The following is a 17,257-nucleotide window of genomic DNA, read 5'->3' as shown; positions in this document are numbered from 1 at the left end:
GACGTCAAGATGGAGTTTGATTCATGAAGGCCCAAGCTGACCCGGCCACACACTCTGGGGAGGTTATGGGGGTCGGCGAGAAATGACTTTGTACTTACAAGATTATACCTCCCAACCGCCTGGGACCTTAGGCGATCTGACAGAGATACACAAAGGACAGTCATGCCTGATGCAGAGGGGTAAAATAAAAGCAAAGAAACCCATTGTTGTAAGATGGCCTGATGAAAAAAAATTAAATAAGGCTAATTATTAGTGTGGTCCATGATTAGACATGGTCCATTTTCTATGTTTTATGCTTTACGGCCAGATTGGGTCCTGAGTTTTGTTCTCTCTTTGTCTCCAGACCTGTCTTTGACATGAGGAACACTTAGTCCATGGATTCCTCAGGGAGTAAGAGTTCTCTGCTCCTGTTGAAAAATATACCCTTGGATAAAAAAAATGGATGCTTATTCTCATAAACATAGTTTTATGTTTACAGTGTGCTGTTTGTTTAGTGGAGCTTCTAATTCAGTTAATTTACTCCTTCTGCAACAAATCTCAAAACAAATTCACAACTCAACAGCATTTCATCTCAAAACAAATTTCACAAAAGAAATTGACCACTTGAAAAATGCCTCATTTCATGAAGTAAAACTAGAAACACAACAATGAAAGGGACATTGGAAAAGGTAGAGACAACCGTTGTGTTTTCTGATTGGATGTCTATGATGTCACTCTGGGATTGAGAAAATGTGGTTGGCTCTGTTAAGCTCATTGCACTTGCATATTGCATTGTACTGTCTAACATTGTATGTTCATTGTAAATTATTTTTAATTGGATATGTTGCATGTTTTTACCATGTTTATTTTGTATTTTGCCCAATGTAAGGTGACCTTGAGTGTCTAGAAAGGCGCCACTTCAAATAAAATGTATTATTATTATTATTATTATTAACACAACGTGCTGGTGTGTTGTCCTTTTTGTGGCAAAAAGCAAAGAGAAGGGATTGACAGCATTGAAAGCTTATGAAGGAGGAATAATTATGTCCTTTATTAATATATCCTCTCACTATCTCAGTCTCTCTTCAGTCATTGCACAAATACACTCAGAAATCTTGATACAAGGCTTTCTTCTCGAAAGCAGACAGTAGACAACAGTGAATGACGCTTTACTAAAACATTATCATCTTATCTTCTGTCACAGTTCGCAAATACAATGTTGGTACCTACCTTTTCCAATTTCTCTTTTGATGTTGTGAAATGTCGTTGTCTTCCTGGTTCTGTCAATTTGCTTTGAAAAATGTTATATTTTCAGATTTCTCAGTTTGCTTTATAAAATGATGTTGCTTTTTCAGAGTTGTTCATTTATTTTTAAATGTGTGACTGTGTTTCATAATTTGTTCATTTGCTTTGTGTAAATTCAGTTGTGTTTTGCACTTCTTGGCCACCGTACTTTATGCATGTGAAAGGGCTCACACATTTACAGCACGGATTGAACACGGACACAGAGGACAATTGCTTTGGACACAGCAATTTGATATTCTCTGTCTTTCTTACTGACAAATGTACTCTTGTGGGATATCAAGTCAAGAATGTTCAGTGCTGAAGAAAAGATGCTTGGAATCCTTTTTTGTGTCTTCAATAAAAAGTCTATGCCATTTGGTCTTTCATTGTTTATAGCTGAGAAGCCCAACACTTGTGATGTTGCAAAGTTTCTGAAGGTTTTGGACAGATGCTGCACTTTAAAGGCTACCTCCTGTAGCCTAGGGGTTCCCTAGATTAAAAAAAATGATGCTGGGTTCCAAAGTTTGTTCTTGTGAATCTATGAAGTACATGAAAAGGCTTAATTCTCTGCTGGGTTGACAGAGAATTAAATTTTAACAGTTCTATTGAGAGAACTTTTATTGCGCGTGTATTCATTCACTTGTTTCGGATTGCTTGGATCAAAGCCTTTCTCATGACATTATTAATAAGCCAAAAGGAGTGTTTACAAGTTTGCGCGGATAATCTGCATGAGCGCGAGGTACCATGCTCGGGGTCCTTTCAGTGCAACAGTGGACCAAAACACAAGTTGTGTCTAAACACAGAGAGGCAATTAAACGTGTTAAAGCAGCCACCGGACACGGGGAAGTCAATAAATTACGCTCCCCGCTGCTTCATTTAAACTTTATTTATTTACAGAATTTATGGAACTAATAACAATCCCAACCTTGAAATGGACAATCTGCAGTGATAACAGATGCACAATATTACCCCCCCCCCTCAGGATAAGGTGCTCATGACCTGTGGTTTTAGCACAAAATGGCCGCTGAAGGCTCAAAATGTATTGTATATGGGAGTCGAGTGTTCCTCTGAAACGCATGGAGACAGGTGCAGTGGAAGCATTTAGCCAGGGCCCCTCTGGGTTTTGTTTGGTAATGCACATTCGCTGTAGTTGCATTAGTTGTAAATATCAATAATATTGCACTACATTCAGAACTGATTGATTAACATTTATGTGAGCCTTACCCACTTTTATTAACTGTTTAAAACACCTCCTCTTGATGTTTTTTTTCTAATTAGGTTGCAAATGTCTCATTAGGAAGAGCTTGTGCCATTATTTTCATACAATTTCTCACAATATTCTGCCTTAATTTCTTATTTATTCCCTATTTTTATTTCTCTGACATGAAATTAGACAATCAGTATGTATTAATAATTGTTTCAGCATTTTAAGGCCTCAGAAGAATATACAGAAATTCAGACTACTGTCGACACAATCACAGCAAGGCTGTTGAATGATATTTAACGGCCTTACCATTTATTTATGTATTTATGTTTTACCAAGAAAAAAATCAGAGCCTTCACAAGCAATCCATCTGCACAATGTTTTACTATGTACTAAGTAAACACATAACCTGAAAAGGCATAAAGCACAAGTTTTACCAGGTTCAAAGTAAACAGAATTTAAAAATTCTTCATTCACAAACATATAAAAATGTAATCATGGTCAACTTGGGCAGCTCTCTGATTGGATGGATGTACCATGCCCAGAGCAAGCAGGAATGTCTTTGTCTCAGCTTATATTAGTTTCTTCAATGTACACGATCAGTATTTTTTATTTTTTTCAAAGATATTTTTTAGGCCTTTTTCAGCTTTATTGGACAGTATAGTATAGAGAGACAGGAAGAATGGGAGCGAGAGAGAGGGGAAGACGCGACAAATTGTCGGACGGTCGGATTTGAACCGCCGACGTCGCGGCTCGCAATGAGCATGCGGTCAGTGCTCTACAGGCTGCGCCACCGAGACACCCACGATCAGTATTTATTACCATTTCTGTTGGTATGAGCAGAGAGCTTGTTGGGCGTCTTCAAGACATGCATGCTACATCATAACCATAAACCAGGAGTAGGCCCTATGCCGTAAAAACACCCTCCCTGTTCCTTTTGAACAAACCAGTCAATCCGAAGTGGCATTTTATCTTAGCGTTAAGGCCTTTCTCAGTTTGAAAGTATTTTGGGAGTACTCAAATATTAATCAGGATTTCTGCAAAAATACCAGGGATTCAGTTATATATGGTTCAACAAGTCACTTAGGCCTACCGTGCAACTGACCTGAAAGAAAATAAAATCAAATAAAAATAATACTCCTGTCCTTGATAAACAACCGTCCGCCTTAACAACCAAATGCGTGCTTTTTTTTCAGAGGAATATGAGGTTCATTAACGACTTTTATATTGTTTACAGCCTTATAGATATTCTCTGTCACAAGCCGGGTCCTGGATTCAATTTACCTAAACCTCTTGTGTGGAGTAATCCGAATGGAGATTAAGTGAATTTATCACAGATTCTCTCAGCCGCCCCGTCGGCCCGTGGAGAGCCCATAAAAACCCGGGGCAGTGACGAGGGACTGGGCAGGAAAAGCAGAGCTTTTACCAGACAACCCTTCTCACAATCATGGAAGCCAGAGGGCCAATTTAAAGCGCTTCTTTCACACAGAGAGGATTACACCGGGTCATGAGGAGCACAGAAATTGTGTCCTTTGAAATAACCGGCTTAACCGATCCTATTTGAATGGGAAACTTTACCACCTGCCTTTATTTGGCTCCCGTTAAATGGGCCAAGGCCTGCTACCTCGTTAGCGATCTCACCTAACCCGCTACTGCTGTGGAGATTTCTACAGGTTCCAGAGAATGGGGAAAAACTACATTTCCCAGGTATGTAACACACAGATTTAATTGTACAATCAATTTACTTGAAAAGGGTTGGTTTAAACGCGCTTTGAAACTTCACACGTTTGCGCGGTGGAGAACAAAAGCGAGTTTGCCAGCGTGCGCGTGAACTCGGCCGAGCTGAACTCTGGGAAGCCAGCGGCCCGTTCTGCGGTTGGGTCGGCAGCAGAGCGAGCGTCTTTGAGTGAAAGGATGGGGAGCTGGGGCCCGAGGGCCGGGTTGGGACGCTGAGTTCACCGCACAGTGGGAAAAGGAAGATCCCAGTCCTGATCAATACATGACAAGACTAAATCTCCTCTGAGCGCAAGGTTGGGGCAATCAAAGAGTTTGATGCAGATAACTGGAATGAAAGGGTTTAACACATCTATACAAGGAACTGCGATGTATAACACTGGGTTATGTGAAAGTTCCTTTTTTTCCCCCCCACAAAACTCTGTGAATTTGAATCAGGGCTTCATCAGCGACAATCTGCACTGTAGTCAGTGTAATGCGCGCAGGGTGAGAGGATGGGCCCGGCTTAGAGGCAGCAGTGCCCATTGACCATCTGTAATATGTTCATTATTTCACTTGGTCAAATAGGCTTTTTGATTGGCGTACGATTCGTAATTCCCACAATGCAGTCCTTCCCAAAACTAAAGCACTGCAGGATGTTTGCGAGACTGTCCAGATAAAGTAGAATCGCATTAAACAACAACAACAACAACAACAGCGACAAAAACAAAGCAATTACAACAACAAAAAAAAAACACTTTCCTGAATGCGCAGTGTCTAATTTGCCTAATGTTATGGCTAGCGCGGCTAAAGCGGAACGCGTTCTCCGTGGCGTGCGCGTGTCTTCGCGCAGTTCCACCCAGAGGCCGCCCATCACCGAAGGTTTGTCCGCCAGTGATGGAGTGATAGGGGCCAGCTGCCTCGTTAATGTCACTCTGGCCCCTCCTCCGGCAACAGTCAAGAGTTGATGAGCAGGTGTCACAGGGCTCCCCGTAGGACGGCGTGGCCTGGCTACACTTTATCTGACACGTCCAGACGCCTGATTAGTGGTGTCGAGTGTTAGGCTGGGACCAACTAGCCTATTCCCACCTGCCGGACGGGAAGCGCTAGCCCAGCGCAGCCGCCATGTCCTCAGCTAGCACACTGTCTTCTTCCAGGGTTTCACCGCCACCGGTCTAATTCTGCTGCTGTTACGAGGCAACAAAGAGTGTCGGATAAGAGCTCCACAATTTAGCATATACCCCCAGAAATTAGGGCCAGGGGTATGATTCGATATTGCCTAAAAGCAAAACATTACGCTTGGATTCTGTGTGGCAGAACCAGCAGAGGGGACCTCGCTCTTTTTCTGGGAGGTTTGCGGCTGCCACACGTCCTTGATGTGGGTGTGATGCGTCCTGGCCGTGTGACAGCACCTGTTTTCTTTGTGCAGCCCCAGGGAATTGTGGGATTCCTGGTCCCCCGCACCCTGCATGCGTTGTGAGGCCACGCCCATTCTCTCCACACTCCCAAGCATGAAAACATGACTAAAATAACTTCCATCCTTAATCTGACTTTATTTTATTTTCGTCCATAAGAGATCTAGCAAACTCGATTTAAAATCTGAACCAGGCTTGCAGCAGTAGACAATTTTATTTTAGAAACTAAAATAAGTGAACAATGTTTCGCACCCAAGTTATTGCAAGCGATTTGCATAAACCCTGCAGGAAACATCTGAACATGTTGGTTGTTGAGAGGTGTGCCATTTTTGTATCAGAAACCCACAAAGCGCAATATCACTCGCACGCTTCAAGAGTACTGAGACCGCTCAAGGTCTTTGTGTCATTTTTGTAGTGAATTTGTCTGTCGAGAAGCTTGTTAGCCCTGTCATGGATGAAAGCCGCCAAGAGAAAGTGATTAACATAGGGCTAATCATTAAGGGACTCTGTCCCCTTTCTCACGTGCCAATAACTTAGGGCGATCCAAGCAGGCTGTTCTCTCAATTCAGCACCGGTACCCAAAAGATGTCAGCTGAGGCACAAATCGGGGACAAAGAAATCTTCCTCCCCATCTGTCTGAGTTAACCGCGTCCAGCCACTGCGAGCTATTTTCTCCCTCCCCGTCATCTTTTCCTGCAAGACGCCGATGCATATTTTCCAAATGAATTTGATAAGCAGCGAGTCGTCCGTCTCCACATTACTATGACAAACTCTTTTCTCTCGGACCTCAATGGCTCCTTTGTGGGCCTTGTCATTAGCCTGAATGGGCCTCGTTCCGATCTCCGAGGCCGGACCAGCTGCCTCTTCAAGCTGATGTCTCTCTCCATGCGGTCGGCTGCATGTGCAAATGAAATCTTTACTTACTGCTGCGCTCCGTCGTCCGCTGTGCCCGCACAGCCGACTGTAGGCGCTGTCGCAAGTGCGTCTTTTGGGGTTAATATTGTTCCCCCATACGTGCAATTCCGTTACTATGGCCAGCAAAAATGACTCATTATCCAGAGAAAGTATGGACTACTAATTGAGTCTGTCTTATTGCTGTAATGCTGACTGTCTGTAACGACAACACTTGTGCAACCAAAGGTATGGTTTGTCTGCCATGTATGGTTGGTTCTGCTCTGTTGACTTTTCTCACCATGAGCACGACCTGGTACAGTACGCAATCAACATAATAGGAACATAGGAAGACTATTGCTATATAGTTATTGCTTTCAGACAATAACTCCACACTTTCTAAGCTTGTCATCGTAGACAGTTTGATGTACTTTTTACCGTAATCATTAAGGTAGAAAGTACATCAAACTGTTTAAAATGTTAACACAAAAAATGTTTGTGTGCTAATCTATTGTCAGCATTGCTATACTGTTGCTGAGCCACTTCCTAAGCTCTTGTTACAAATCTTTTTCATTCACACTTTATCTGTCAAGTTGCTGTGGATGTGAGCATCTGCTACGTGAACACAGAATAAAAAAAGTGTTTCAAAATTATTAGAGAAACTGTAGTATTTATAATTATAAAGTCAAAAACACTCATCTGTCCCCCCACAATCTTCGCAATCAAAGTTACTCTGATATTAAGGTTAAATAAAATAGCAGCGCACCTTTTCAAAGAGACGGTGTAGAAGTTGTACGACTCTAAAGGAGACTCCCCATAACCTATATGCAGATGCCAGCTACAGTAACGCTCATCATTACTGTGAAATAAATTATCATGAAGAGAAAATGCAAAGCCTCTGCAAGGAGCTGCATGTGTTTAACATGTACCGAATGTCACTTCAAATATCCAACTGCAACAGCCAGCGTGATTAATATTCCCGTACTCTCCCGAATCGTGTTATTGGGGAATATTAAGTGCAGCGCATGTTGGAACGTCTTTTAAAAGGCAAATACGACTGCTCTGAAAGCTCTTGGGCAAACGGTTCATTTTGGAGGGATTCATAACTAATGGAATGTTATCGTAATTGGGAATATTGTTTAGTTTTATTGTCTATTCATTATGTTTTGAGAGACAACACACTGCATTTTAAATACAGGCATCAGACATCAATATTAGAATAGACAAATGATGTGCTAGAAGTACTTTTTGTAAGTAAATGTGCCTGTCTCCCAGGGTGGAAACGCCTGGAGCTAATATGATAAAGAAAGAGTGAAGCTGTCGGACTGGAGTGACATTAAATGAAATGAGAAGGGCCCGGCCCCTGGGACGGGGCCCCAGGTAACACAATGGATTTTGCCATTAATGAGAGAAAAAAGGGTATTGAACCTTCCGGAGCTATGTGGACAGATCTGTCCCTCTTGTTGACCCAGGACTCATGTAATGTAATATCCACATTCACAGCACCTTTCATTTTGAAATGCTAATAACAATTAGATCTATAAATATAATTCTAAATGGCCTCGTGGTGCACAAGTCATGGGGAGTGTGCAAGTTGAATTGATTATTGCAGGATTTCGCCCGACACGCACACGCTCACAGGCACACATAGACGCGCACACAGACGCACATACACACGGAGACACACACGCAAACAGACACCCATAGGCGCACACACATATGCAGACACACATAGACGCGCACACAGGCGCACAGACACACTCAGACACACACGCAAACATACACCCATAGGCGCACATACACATGCAGATACACACACACACACAGACACACATAGAGGTGCACACACACACAGACACCCATAGACGCACACACGCGCATAGACACACATAGACGCACACACACACACAGACACACATAGACACACACATGCTGACAGACACACATAGATGCACACAGATGCACACGCACACTCACACACACACACACGCACACACACATGCAAGAGCACACACAGACATACACGCGCGCACACACACACCTACACACACACACACTCACACACACACTCCCTCAGGTCTTCCACTGCATTGTTTTCAGCCTTGCTCAGCATCCTTAAATTATGCCCAAGAACAGGTTTAGGACACAATGCTGAAGGAAATGTATGGATGTTGCTGTTTACTATCAGCAAAAAAATAAAAAGAGATTCAAACACGGATGCGTGTGAATGACAAGGGGCTGGAGATCAGAGCATTTCATTCTGAAATAAAACACAGCCATGTCTGCAGATGTATTGATTGAGGACACCCTGGTGCTTTTTGAAATTCACTGTACAAGAAGCCAGCCTTACCAGGAGTGTATGTGCTGGGCATTTTTTTTTTCCCTTTAATTTATTTTTTTATTCCTCATATTCCTGTGTGTGTGCGTACATGCACATGTATATGCATATAAATATGTGCAAAGAAAAAAATTATTCATGCACTGTACATAAAGATTAATTCACATAAACCTTGCTTATATCTGCCTCCTTGTCATATGTTCATTTTACTTACATAAAATGTCATTTTTAACCACATTTATACAGAAAGCCCCTAAAATCATCACAAAACACCTAGCTTATTATTATAGATTGAAATATGAAATATGAATATGATAGAGAAATGAGTGTGACTCTAGTAGTGTTTAAGGTCTGTTTCTATTGGAGTGCAGATGTGACTGACATTCTGAGTACAGCGCTCAGACACTCTGATCCAAAGAGAATAACCTAAATGTGTGAGCTAAATATTACGGTTGGATTGTCTACACCACTGTGCGACTCCTTACTGTCAGTGTCTCTCTGAACTTCCTGCAGCAAAAACCAGATCAATAAAGAAAACCTGAAGTTCCTGTACACACCAAACACAATTCCAGTATATTCTGAACTGCACTGAGAATATATCTAGTATCTAAATTAAACAACAAACAGAAAGAGAGAGAGAGTGAGAGGAGAGGGAGGGAGAGAGAGAGAGGGAGAGAGAGAGAGCTGCCACACGGTGGCATCACATACAACAGATCACCGGTACTTTCCATGCAGAAACCTAAATTGTTGTATTTTATCCTCAAAATGTGTTCCATGTCTTTATTTTTGTGCAGTTATGAATGCCTTTTTACATTGATAAATAAAATTAAGATCTAAATGTAACTGTTGTAACATGATCTGTACCACCGTATATGCATAACAGACAAGCCTGCCTATAGTACAGGCTCACATAAAAAAATCACCAAAAAAGCCGTGTGATCATGGAATCAGGCAGGCTATTGTAGAACAAGAACACAAAAAATGACAGAAATGTTAAAAAATAGATTAATGAGGCTGGAGGTTAGAAGGCTAAAAAAATAAAATAAAGCGCGGGCAATAAAAATACCCAGACTGTAACTTTGTTATTTGTTCATTAAAATTGATTACCTTTCCTAAACACTGTCCCCTGCTGAGCCATTTTTATTCTTCCTTAATGACTGCTTCTGGAACCATCAACTGTTTAAGGGAGTCGCCCTGCCACATATGACAGTGAAGACGCTCCTCTGTCTTTACTCCCATTTTACCTGAAAATCCCATAAGGTCAGTCTATTAGAGAGCTGTGGTAATCTGCCTATGCCCAAACACACAGTGACCAGGGCAGTAGCAAACAGGGAGGGGAGCTCAATCGCACGCCTGCTTCGACTGCTGCCTCTCCCTCCATGCAGGACTTAATGTCCACAGTGCTCCATGAAATAGGGGAGGATGAGAACCTGGCCTCAGTGTGCTTGTAACATTTTTTGCTTATTTATTTGATTAACAGGCTTGTCAATTTTAGTCAGGGTCTCCCTCCATCAACTGATTCCATTTAATTGTGTATAAGGGGACAGTTCTCTTTCAGGGGTTTTATGGTATAATTTCATTTTTAGTGTATGTTTTTCGATTGGTCCAGACGGCTTCTGTGTGCCATGGAGGATATTATAGCTATTTAGTGAAGTTTCTGATAATCTGCCAGCTTTTAGTTGGCAGGTATATGGTATTTGGGGGTTTTTGGTCTCTTTTCATTTATGAGATTTATGTCCAGTTAACATTTGCCATTATTATTACAGATAAATGTTTCTGTTATTTTTTTTCAGTGCTAGAATATTTTTTAAATGAGCTTTTTTATGACCGAATATGACAAAGTGCATTTATGTAGAAAATTCTGTGTGCCTCCATATGCATGTATAAGTTATCTGCATCCAAGTCACAGTCACAGTTAAAAATCATTTTATTGCTTTTTTTCTTCCCTCCTAATTGTTTTCTATAGACCCCTGCAAACGCGTTTGATGGTTTGCTTGCTTCAATGAGTCTCTGTCGGCCCTCTGACAGACTTTTTATTATACTACTGTCTGCTTCTTTCTTACGGTGGCCTGCAGAGGCAGTTCTCAACAATGTAAATGGATGGAAGAAATACAAGATGGATTAATTAACTTAATTAATTAACTACGGAGGTAAATTACACACACAAAAAAAGACAAAATTCCTCTCTGGGACCTTACTGTGTGTGTGCTTTTTTCCCCAAAACATTTTTTTTATTCAATGCCTGCATTTGTGGGTTGGCCAAAATTAGTAAAAAGGAATCAGTTGGCCGGTATTAACTGATTCTCTGGATTATCATAAAAAAAGAAAGACATTTTCACATTTTTTATTGCTTGTATCTCACAGACATTGTATACACATTATCATACATTGCAAAGTTCTGATATTGAGGATGTTTATTCCAAGTGATCTCGACCACAACAGTATTCTGAAACATATAACTTTTCCACCCACCCCATAAAAACACCCTACTTATGTGTATTCTAAACATATGAACCGGTGATGTATAATGCTAGCACATTATCACATTCAAATATAATGGTGCCTGTCGATACAGGGTAATTTGTCGTTCTGGGTAAAGAATTGTCCACTGACTTTTCTGATGAATAATATTATAAAGCACATTTCACAGAGGAAACCCAAAAAGAAATTTGACGGACAGTTGTATTTACTCTGAGAGAGGAAGAAGCTTGATTTAATTTTTTAACTGTCAGGGGTTGTTAAATAATTGTCTTCTAATGACAAAAAGTCAGATCGCTGAAAATTCATTAGCAGCAGCTCTCATTTACACTGAAGGGCTGCAGTAATTGTGCCATCTCTCTGACATTACAATACACCACGGGACTGAGTGGATTTATCAGTGCTGGCTTCATGAACTTGAAGAAAGGCGCCATAACTAGGCCCTGCACACTGCATCTGCTCTGAATGAGCTGCCTCCTGATACGTATTTACTGTTCTCCGCTCTGCACTTTGTTGTTTTATGATTTCGCTTAACAACACACACGGTTAACAGATACAGTGCACGTTGCATTTTGCCGTTGAGTGGAGATCCAGTAATTATACAGCGTATCGGCTTCCTGGCACAGCTGGAGCAGGTAGATGGCCGTGTTTCACACACTGCTCTGAGGGTCTCCAGGGAGTTATAATGTGCTGTGTGTATAGAAATTATTGACACTGCGTGGCCTGCTGACACCACCCCGTGGAACGGAATCATTGTTGTTTCCAGTTTCACGCTGTCAAAAAATAAATTAATAAATATGAAGAAGAAGAGGTGACAAAGAGCTTGCCATTTTATGAGGTTGTGGAAACTAATTTGAATTTACAGATGCGTACAAAAGGCATGGGCCCATCCAATATTTTGTGGGGAAAAAAAAATATATATATTATGATTTCATTTTTAAAAACACATGGCAAGCTCCAAATTGGGCGGAAGTATTGATTATTTAAAAAGCATATCAGATCTATCTCTCAGTAGTTTCTCTGTAAATTGTGGAGTCTGCAACTGCCAGAATGGTGACGATCATGAGAAACAGTCATGAGAATTATGCTATGTGACATTTTAAGCCTGGTGATTGATACGACCCAGATATAATATTGAAGTCTTCACTGAGAAAAATGAAGTGGTTTTAAGCTTCAGAAATAGGACCATCATGAACATGATGTTCTTTGAACATCAAAGAAGCTTTCTTTGTCGAATGAGTGTCACAGTTTAACACAAAATCAAAACACCAAGAGCACACACACAGAGAGGTACTCCCCATTGCATCTGAAACGCACACACACATACACACACTCACACACCACATAAACACACACATACCACACACACACACACAAACAAATACACACACCACACACACACACACACAAACAAATACACACACCACACAAATACCACACACACTCACACACCACACACACTCACACACATGCGCGCGCGCACACACAATCACAAACACATACACACAGACACACACATACCACACACAGGCACACGCACACATACACACACACACACATAAATACACACACAACACACAAATACCACACACACTCACACACATGCGCGCGCACACACACACACAAACAAACACACAAACAAACACACACAGACACACACACACCACACACAGGCACACGCACACATACACACCCATACACTCTCACAAGCACACACACACACACACACACACACACAAATACCCGCACGTACACGCAGTACACTGACTATCTAACACACTTAAAACCACACAGAATACTGCAGGACAACTAGGGCCTATTTGAAGACATGTATCTCTCTCTCTGTCTCTCTGATGACAACATGTAAGTTGTAAGTGCAGGCAAGCAGCTAGAGGGGATGTGTGCAGCAACCTGAGGACTCCTGGCTAACTCATAACCCCGCTACCCTTGTGGCGTATGTTTTGCTTCAGACTCAAACTTGTGATGTCTAGCATATATTTGATGGTTACACTTAAATCCCAAATTGCATTCCTGATTCAGACATCCATAAAGGTTATGGGAGAGAGGCAGCAGTCTTTTCTACAGACTATCTCTAAACAATCTTCAGACAGACCAGGAAAACAGATTTTCGGAGTCCACCCATGTATTTCATTCCCAGTTTAGGCAGGAGCTGTGGAGTTCTTCAATGTAACAGACGCAGCCATTCCGTCATCCCACTGTCAATCAAACTTACAGTAGGACTTGGTGGAACCATGAGCAATATACTGTACAAATGAAGCAAATGCGATTTTATGAAGGGCAGTATGCTACTACAATATGTTTCTTTATGTATCTGTCACTGGTGATATGAATTGTATTTATACAGTGGCATTGTGTTCAAGTCAAAATTCCCCTCAGGCAAGTAAATGTTTAGATTGTGAGATATAGCATTAAAGTGTACGCTCTGAGCCTGTTTACCAGCTAAGTCACCTGAGAGCCTCTGGTAGTCAAACACAAAGGCAAATATCTGATGATACTATGCTATAGGAATTTTAAACTCCCAGAATTATACAAAAAAAACCTCTGTGTCTTTAGTAGTGAAATCATTGTGACTCTAGTTCCATTTAAATCTCTATCCTTAGTATTCATAATACGATAGGCAGAGTAAAGTGAACTCACCCCAGTCCCGTATCCACATCTGAAGTAATGTCACTGCAACTTACCTCCTTTTAAATAGCGCTTTACATCAATAATGAGACTTTAAAAACATTCAAATTTAGAAACGGGCATTTTCAAAGGTTGGTTTGATCTTTGAACGTGCCACTTACTGTGCTTCTGTTTGGAAAAAAAGGTACATGCTAGAGCTATCCTGTAAATGGCATGCTTGTGCATTGAGCTGCTGTACGCCTCAGAAATCTGGATAATCTTGGCCAACAAACTGCTTACATGATAATGTGACTTCTACAGAATATACAGCAACATTTTCAGTGACAAGTATGCCTGCATCACCTTAATCTTCTCTGAGCCTGGTTAATCCCAGCCCCTCTAAAACCTCTACATATGGGACAGGTAAAGGGTTCACACCTGAGAAACGTGGTAATGCTTGTCCCAGTGTAGTAAACCAGGACTGGCATTAAATAAGGTATGCAGAGCTGATAATCCCCTTCATTAATAATGCTGAGAGGATCCTGTTCCGCTAATATCCATAGCTGTAGCCTGTCGGCACAAAATGCCACGTTTCACAGATGTAAGTGACAAATAGCTTTTTATCTTCCTGTATGCCCACAGGTGCACAAACCGAGACACTTGTGTGGGACAGAGTGTCTTAATTACACCTGAAAGCCCAAAAGTCTTCCCACATTTTGTCATTAAGGGTTTTAATGTCAACACGTGTGCCACACGGGGGAACAATATGATATTTATATTAAAAGGTGGGAATAAAAATATTCACAAATAGTATGTAATTTAAAGATACGTTCATATACATACTGCATGCACACACATACATACACACCACTTTATTTGCAATACACACAATCTATTCCTTTGTAATATCACATGTTCTTAGTTAGTATTTAATCACCGTTATTTTTTGCAGCTTCAAACATTAAAAGCTGGTGCGCCGTTTAGTGGCATGACTGGTTTTTATATATCAAATGACAGTTGGAATTTTACTTTACTTTTATTCTATTGAAACAAAACCTTGCATAAACATTACATATATTCTAAAATCTTATTAAGCTGTTTGTAAATGATAGTAATTACGTCTGAGTGTTACTAGGGAGGTCTCTTGAGTCATTATTAGCAAACTTTCTGACAAAGTAAACCTAAGAGACTGATCTCTAGTTAGTCTTTTTGGATGGCAAACATACTCTAATGGGCTAAGCACCAGGCTGCTTCACATCATTATGATGCTGTGAAGTGCAGTCTTTAGTGTAAACATCCTTCTTAATGCCATATCTTAAGTCTAATAAGAGATTGCATTAAGAAGGATGCTTAGGGAGGACGTTATAATTATATATCCTCAATCTGATGACACTGGAGAAATGCCACTGTCCTTTAGTTAGATATAGTATTGAACCTTAACAATAGATGGTATACTAGATACATTTTAATCCATTCATATCATTCAATTTGTACTGTATTATTCCATTATATATATATATATATATATATATATATACATATATATATATATATATATATATATATATATATATTTGACCTGGATTTTTTTTTTTGCTTTACTGTATAATTTTAAATCCCTTATTGCACGCTTCTATTATTCAACCATAATGTTATATGCCATGCTATAATTTGTTGAAATATTATTGCCACAGGCTTATATGAGTGGTGTGCTTCACTGCAGTATTTAAGTGTTCTCATTTTCTCGTTTTATTATTTTATTTTTACAGTCTGGTTATGTAGTTGCCTTATTGATGTGCGTAATCTTTTATCGCCGCTTGTTTTCCGGGTTGAGCCGCGCAAAGCGCTTTATGCGTCAGGCAGGCAGGGGCGTCTGCTCTCCGGCTGGACTGACTCACTGATCGATGGGGCTGGAGGAGAGGCGGCTGGCCTCCTCTGGGGACCCCCAGTGCCACAGGTCCCACGGTCCCAGGGTCCTCTCCACGCCTGTCCAGCCCGCGAACTGCGCACTTTACCCTGGAAACATGAGCTGGGTGACATTTCACAATTCCTGGATGAATGCTGGGCTGTAGCCGCGTGGAGAGGGTCTGCATCACGCGCGGATCGATGGGAGGAGAGAGGGGCTGAACTGGGGAGAGGGACTTCATCAGCCAGGCTGAGCTGGGGAGAGGGGCTTCATCAGCCAGGCTGAGCTGGAGAGAGGGGCTCCATCAGCCAGACTGAGCTGGAGAGAGGGGCCAGGCTGAGCTGGGGAGAGGGGCTTCATCAGCCAGGCTGAGCTGGAGAGAGGGGCTCCATCAGCCAGGCTGAGCTGGGGAGAGGGGCCAGGCTGAGCTGGGGAGAGGGGCTTCATCAGCCAGGCTGAGCTGGAGAGAGGGGCTCCATCAGCCAGGCTGAGCTGGAGAGAGGGGCCAGGCTGAGCTGGGGAGAAGGGTTTCATCAGCCAGGCTGAGCTGGAGAGAGGGGCTCCATCAGCCAGGCTGAGCTGGAGAGAGGGGCCAGGCTGAGCTGGGGAGAGGGGCTTCATCAGCCAGGCTAAGCCAGAGAGAGGGCCGGGGAGAAGGGTTTCATCAGCCAGGCTGAGCTGGGGAGAGGGGCTCCATCAGCCAGGCTGAGCTGGGGAGAGGGGCCAGGCTGAGCTGGGGAGAGGGGCTTCATCAGCCAGGCTGAGCTGGGGAGAGGGGCTCCATCAGCCAGGCTGTGCCAGGGAGAGGGGCTTCATCAGCCAGGCTGAGCTGGAGAGAGGGGCTCCATCAGCCAGGCTGAGCTGGGGAGAGGGGCCAGGCTGTGCCAGGGAGAGGGGCTTCATCAGCCAGGCTGAGCTGGAGAGAGGGGCTCCATCAGCCAGGCTGAGCTGGAGAGAGGGGCTCCATCAGCCAGGCTGAGCTGGAGAGAGGGGCCAGGCTGAGCTGGGGAGAGGGGCTCCATCAGCCAGGCTGAGCTTGGGAGAGGGCTGGAGAGAGGGGCTCCATCAGCCAGGCTGAGCTGGGGAGAGGGCTGGAGAGAGGGGCACCATCAGCCAGGCTGAGCTGGGGAGAGGGCTGGAGAGAGGGGCACCATCAGCCAGGCTGAGCTGGGGAGAGGGGCTTCAGACAGCAGGATCTGACATATCAGGCAGAGGAAGCAGCGCTCGGACTGTTTGCCTTGAAGACCGTCCCCGCTGCCAGCGCTTAGCCCTTAGACCTCTTCTCTGGGGCTGGAACCTCCAGGGCTGTCAGCACAGAGGGCGAGCGTGGGTCATCCTTCATTTTAACATCATGGTTTAAAATAATAAGGAATTTATAAAAAATAGTCTGGACCGTTCATTTAATAAAGCAGGGTTAAGCAGAG

This window comes from Conger conger, chromosome 8 (genome assembly GCF_963514075.1).
Source record: "Conger conger chromosome 8, fConCon1.1, whole genome shotgun sequence".
NCBI lineage: Eukaryota > Metazoa > Chordata > Actinopteri > Anguilliformes > Congridae > Conger > Conger conger.
This window is presented reverse-complemented; position numbering follows the sequence as displayed.